Genomic DNA, 5,560 nt, shown 5'->3' with positions numbered 1-5,560 from the left:
CCCCCCCCCCCCCCCCCCCCCCCCCCCCCCCCCCCCCCCCCGCGCCCTTTCTTCCCCCCTGGAGGGCTGGGGCGGGGGGGATGAAGGATGAAGGATGAAGCCAGGGCGGTTTATCCATGGGCTCTGCCCGCCCCCCCCTCATCGTACCCGGGTGACCTTTCAAATCAAAGCCCGGCTCGTACCTACCAAGGTGCACTGGGCAGCAAGGGCTGGGGGGGGTGATGGGGAGGGGGGGTGATGCACCCGGGCTCTCCCCCTCCCTCTGCCTTTCCCCCTCCCTCCCTCCCTCCTCCCTCCTCCCTCCCTCGCTGCTCCCTCCCTCTCTCTCTCCCTCTCTGCTGCATTTTGCATGAGCTATCTAGGTCATTAGCATTTTAGCGTATGCAAGACTTGACAAAGCTGATGAGAAGCCAGATGGGCCCCTCTCCTCTTTTTTTTGCACCACTTGGGATCTGAGCGAAAGGATTGACTGCAGCAGGCGAACGGGGGAAGGTTTATTGCGCTCCTCCAGACCCCCCCGTTTATAGCAGCGCGGCGGGGCTCGGGGCAGGCGGCAGAGAGCGGGCAGCGGCGGGCAGAGACGGAGGGCAGGTAACGGGGCCCCCCCGCCGCCCCCCCAACCCCACAGCCCGGGGGTTCTTTGATTTCATTGAGGGTTTTTTCCGAAGGGGGGGGTTCGGTTGGGTTTTATCCCCCCCCCCCGCCCATGGGGAAGGGCGCGCCGGAGCCTCCGCGGGGCGCGGAGAACAAAGGCTGGGCTCCGCGGGGTCCCTCTCCCCCCTCCCCTCCTTCCCCCCCTCCCCTTTTTTTCCTTTTCTTTTCCCATTTCCCCTTCTTCTTCTATGCATTTTCTTGCTCCCGAGGAAAGGCCCCTCTCTCCGTGTTCACAGCGGACCTTGATTTAAATGTCCATACAATTAAGGCACGCGGTGAATGCCAAGAACGAGGCTGACCAGCATCGAGGCCGGAGGCGGCTCCGCGGCTCTCCCGCACCCGCGGAACCCCCCACGCCCCCCCAGACCCCCTAAGCCCTCCCCAAATACCCCCCTGAGCTCGGCCGCGGGGCGCGCAGGCAGCGCTGCGCTCCGGCGCAGGTGGCACCGCAGCGCGGGGAGGGGAGGGAGAGGGATGGATGGGATGGGATGCGATGGGATGCGATGGGATGGGATGAGGGGACAAGGCAGCTTTTGCGGGGGTCCCCGGCATGAAGGAGAGGGGTTCCTTGGTCTTACAGGCGCCCGGGGTGCGGAATCTGGAGCTGTCACCCGGGGGTGCCCCGCGGGTGGGCCTCGGGGGGACGCGGCTGCTGCCCCCGGGGGGGGTCGCGGCTGCTGCCCCCGGGGCTGCTCCGCTGCCGCCGCTTTGTGCTTTGCCTTTTCTTTCGCCTTTTCTCTGCAGAGCGATGGGGTTTTTTCCCCTGCTAAAAGCAATGGCAGGTCTTGGGGTCACCGGGGCTCACGCTGCTCCCCCGGCGGGGGAAGGAGGGGGAGGAGGCTGAGGCAAAGCCGCTTTTTTTTCTTTATTTTTTAAAGCTTTATTATGATATATTATTTTTTTCCGGTGGCTGTTTGTGTGTCTTTCCCCTCCACCCTCCCTCTCCTTTTAATCCTTATAATTTAAATCAAAAGTGCCGGGGAGAAGAAGGGGGGGGGAGTGCTGTGTCTGCAGGGCGAGGCCGGGCGTAAATCTCTTGGAGGGATAAACATGTCATTTGTTCCCTTTGTATGGTAATGCTGTCCCCCCCCAGCTGCCCCCCCACCCCCCAGCAGCTGCCCCGGCCATACATCCTTCCTACAAAAGATCCCAATTACCCATCGGCTGCCTCATTATACTCCTTACACAGCCCCGGCGAGAGGCGTGTGTGTGCGAGGAGCCGAGGGGAAGGGGGGGATGAAGGGGGGTAAAACAGCACCTGAATTATTCAGAAAATAAAATAAAATTCAAGAAACGGGAGGCGGCGGGAGGGAGGGGGACGGAGGGATGCTGCGACCCCGGAGGGATGCTGTGACCCCGCGGCCTAACACGGAGCAGGTGCCCCTCAGAGCCTCCTGCAGTGCAGGGGCTGCTCCCCCTTCACCCCCTATACCCCACTGGTTTATTTCCCCTTCCTCCTTTTTCACGCTTTTATTTTTATTTCATTTTTTTCCTCCGCCTTTTTAGCCATCGCCACCCCTCTGCCCTGCTCCCCGCTGGGCCCCTTCACCTCCCTGCCCTTCTCCCGTCCCTCTCCTTCCTTCCCTTCTCTCTGCAGCTGGAGGCCAGCCCGCCCCGCATCCCTTCATCCCGGCCCATCCCAGCGCTCCCAGCAGGTGCCTCGCACTGGGGGAGGACGGGCCTTACAGAGGGGACAATCCCCCACCCCTCGGAGCTATTCCGGGTTTGGGGGGCCCTCGGTGACGGCGCGGGGGGTCCATCTCTCTTTGCAGCTCCGCGCCCGGACCCTCACCTACGGAATGGTGCCCTTGGGAACACTGACAGCGGCTCGGGGGCCCTGGGACGCCTCTTTGCTCCCCCCCGCGGGGTGCTGCAGGTATTTCGGGACAGCCCTCCCTGGGCTCTCCTCCCGCCGGGTGCGGATGCCGCAAGGAGCCCGTCGGGTCGTGCCGTGCCGTGCCAATAAAGCTCTTTCCTCGCGGGTTCCCGCATCCTCTCCTTTGTTCGCGGAGGTTTCTCGCCCGTCTCTTTCCGGCAGCGGAGGCAGGACCCCCCTGAAGGACCCGCACTCAGCACCAGGTGGGGGATGAATATTAAAATCCGCCCCAAAATAAAAAACCTCAGCCTTTCAATTCGGCAGCACCACGGTCGCCTGTTCGACCCTGGGCGGGCGCCTCCACATCCTGGACCTCCAGGAGAGTCTGAATTGCCAGAGGGCTCCTGTTTAATGAGTAAAAGGGGAAAAAAGAAAGAGCTTTGGGGTGCCTTCTGTCTGGGATCACAGGCAGACCCCTGCCCCGCCGCACTATGCGCCGAGCATCCTCCTGCTGCGCCGCCGGCCCCGGCAGCACCCGGCCCTCTCCAGCAGAATGGATTTTCCTCTAAAGCTGCAGCATGGGAGAGAAAAACAAGACCTAAATAACCGCAAATAAATAAACAACCTGTTCATGTCTTGCAAAAATGGCCGGGATGAGGAGACACCATCACTGCGCATCCGGAGGCCGGAGGCCTGGGACCCCTCCGGGGCCCGGCTCCCTCCCTCGGGCTCTGCCCGGGGGATGGAGAGGAGGGGGCAGGAGGCTCTTATTAATACTAATCCCAAGAAATATTGCTATGCCCTGAATAAATCAGGCTGGGGGTTTCTCGAAGACCTTTGCCCCCTCGAGAGGAGCTGCAGCACAGCCCCTCCTCTTCTGGGTGGACACTTTGGGAAGGGAAATGGAAATGGAAATGGTGTGGAGGGAGGGGGGGGGTGGACAGATGCGTTTGATTTTTTCACTGAGGGCTGGAGGAGGAGGTGGCACGATTTTATTCCAGGCACGTCAGCTCCCCCCTCCCTCCCTGTCCCCTCCTTCCTCCCTCCACCCGCAGTCCGATGTAAACATAACGGCTCGAAACCTGCCAGGCTGCATCCCCAGTTGGATTATAGGGGGGAATTAAGCAGCTTGTGAGGAGGTTTGATTAACATAGGGATGCCCCCAAATAACCTTCAGGCGTCTGGCCTCAAGGTCGTGCACTGTGAGGGGCTGGCAGGGCTGGGGACAGGGACCCTCAGGTACCCCAGGATGTGGGGAGAGGGAAAGGGTGGATGGAGCGGGGAAGTGGGACGTGCAGATCCTTCCATCTGCGGTTTTATGCCATTTTTATTTCTCCTGCCCACGCCCACCCCTGACCGACTCGCTCGCCACTGCAGCACTGCCTGGGCTCTGAGATGCTCTGGCTCCAGCGGGGAGGCGGAATGGTAGATGTGGGAAATTCCTCTATTTCCCTCATTTCCCAGCTCTCTGCTGAGTGTCAGCCCTGTCCACCTCTGCTCTTCACCCAGCCATGAAGGATGATGGTCTCCCAGCAGAAAGGTCTTTTCCTCCACATCCCCACAACATCCAGCTCCTTTTTTCCATTTATTTTTACGCCATGTGCCTCCTTGAACCACAAACTAACATATCCCCCAGCAGCAGCAGCCAAAGTGGGCGTTTTATTGGGAAATCTAATCAGGTTTCGAGAGGAAAATCCTTTCTGAACGTCTCAGCTAAGCAACGAGCTCGATTAAATTGTTTAGACTACAAAAAGGGCAGAGAGTCCCGTATTCTTTTCCCTCTCTGCTCTTCCTGGACAGCACCGTCATCTCCACACACCACTCCACGGTCTTCAAAGCCCAAACAAGCCTCGATGACACAGGACTCACATGTCATTCCCCGACATCCCCCCCTGCCCCGCCTCCCCCCAGCAACAGAGTCACAAATCATCTCAAACACTCTAAATTTAGCCCGGCAGCGAGACCACGAACAGGCATTTCAGTGACATCACTGTTGGAAATTAAGGGGTCAAACAGGGAAGCCGAAGGCGGCTCCCTGAGGAGCGGGGACACCCTGAGGAGCCACCCTGTTTCCCCTCTTAAGACATCTCAAAGCAGCCCCTCAAAACGTATTTTTCCCATCACCCAAAATGCCCAGAATTGAGCAGTCAATAGAATAATTCCCATCAGGAGCTGCACTGAAAAGGCCGTGGGGCTCCAGAGGATCAGCGCTGCCGGGATGCACGGCGTGACCGGGAGAGGAGAAACCAAAGGAGCAAAGCCCATGAGCTTTGCCCGGAGCAGAGGCTGAGAGAGAGGCAATTCCTGCCACCTCGGGGCTGGAAGGCGTGTCCAGCATTCCCTGCTGGCTGGTGGTGATGGAGGATACACCGTTTCCATGGTACTTGCACAGTTGTGTGTGTGTTCGGTCCCCAGTCTCTGTGATTACGGGATGGTGGTGATGCTGTGGGATCCCAGGACCTGCAATGCTCCCTGTGTGCTTTGCCCAGAGCCAAAAACCACTGCACGTTGGGAAAAGGGAGCTAGGGCTGAGTCCTGAGGTGGGAATGGGGCTGATTTGAAGCAAGAGGTCCTGTGTTCCAGAGGATGAGGAAAGAAGAGGGCTTCCCATGGCTCCCATTGCACTGCAGTTGGAGGGGCAAATTCTGACCTCCTCAACGAGGTCAGATGGATTCTTAGACTTATACAATCCCAGAATGTTTTGGGTTTGAAGGGCCTTATATCTCATCCAGTTCCAACCCCCTGCCATGGGAAGGGACACCTTCCCAGGTTGCTCCAAGCCTCATCCAACCCGTCCTTGGACGCTCCCAGGGATGGGGTGTACCATTCTAGGGATGGGACTACAGTTTAATAAGAGGATCTTAAGAGGCATAGAGCATTCAGACACTACCCTCATCCAAGGGTGACATAATGCCCAGTGAAATCACAGTTCTTTAATCATTACCAATGCCAGGAGAGATTTGAGTGGCAGCACTCACTCATGTGAACCTACAGATTGTGATACAATAACACACCTATGCTGGCCCCAGGAACCCTCATCCATAAAATGTCCATCCTACTGTTCAGTGTAAACATCCTCATTTTAGGACT

At 58.7% G+C, this 5,560-nt stretch overlaps 1 long non-coding RNA gene across 1 annotated transcript; it reads left to right on the top strand.

The window, feature by feature from the left end:
• The first annotated feature begins 303 nt into the window (after window positions 1–303).
• On the top strand, window positions 304–2,643 carry LOC108504921. Its single transcript, XR_001877297.1, has 2 exons — window positions 304–591; window positions 2,427–2,643. It is a non-coding gene; the product is annotated as an uncharacterized LOC108504921 (long non-coding RNA).
• Window positions 2,644–5,560: the final 2,917 nt, after the last annotated feature.

Source organism: Lepidothrix coronata, unplaced genomic scaffold (assembly GCF_001604755.1).
Source record: "Lepidothrix coronata isolate B3197 unplaced genomic scaffold, Lepidothrix_coronata-1.0 Scaffold179, whole genome shotgun sequence".
Classification (NCBI taxonomy): Eukaryota; Metazoa; Chordata; class Aves; order Passeriformes; family Pipridae; genus Lepidothrix; species Lepidothrix coronata.
Note: the sequence above shows the minus strand (reverse complement) of the source record. Positions and strands in the feature narration are given on the sequence as shown.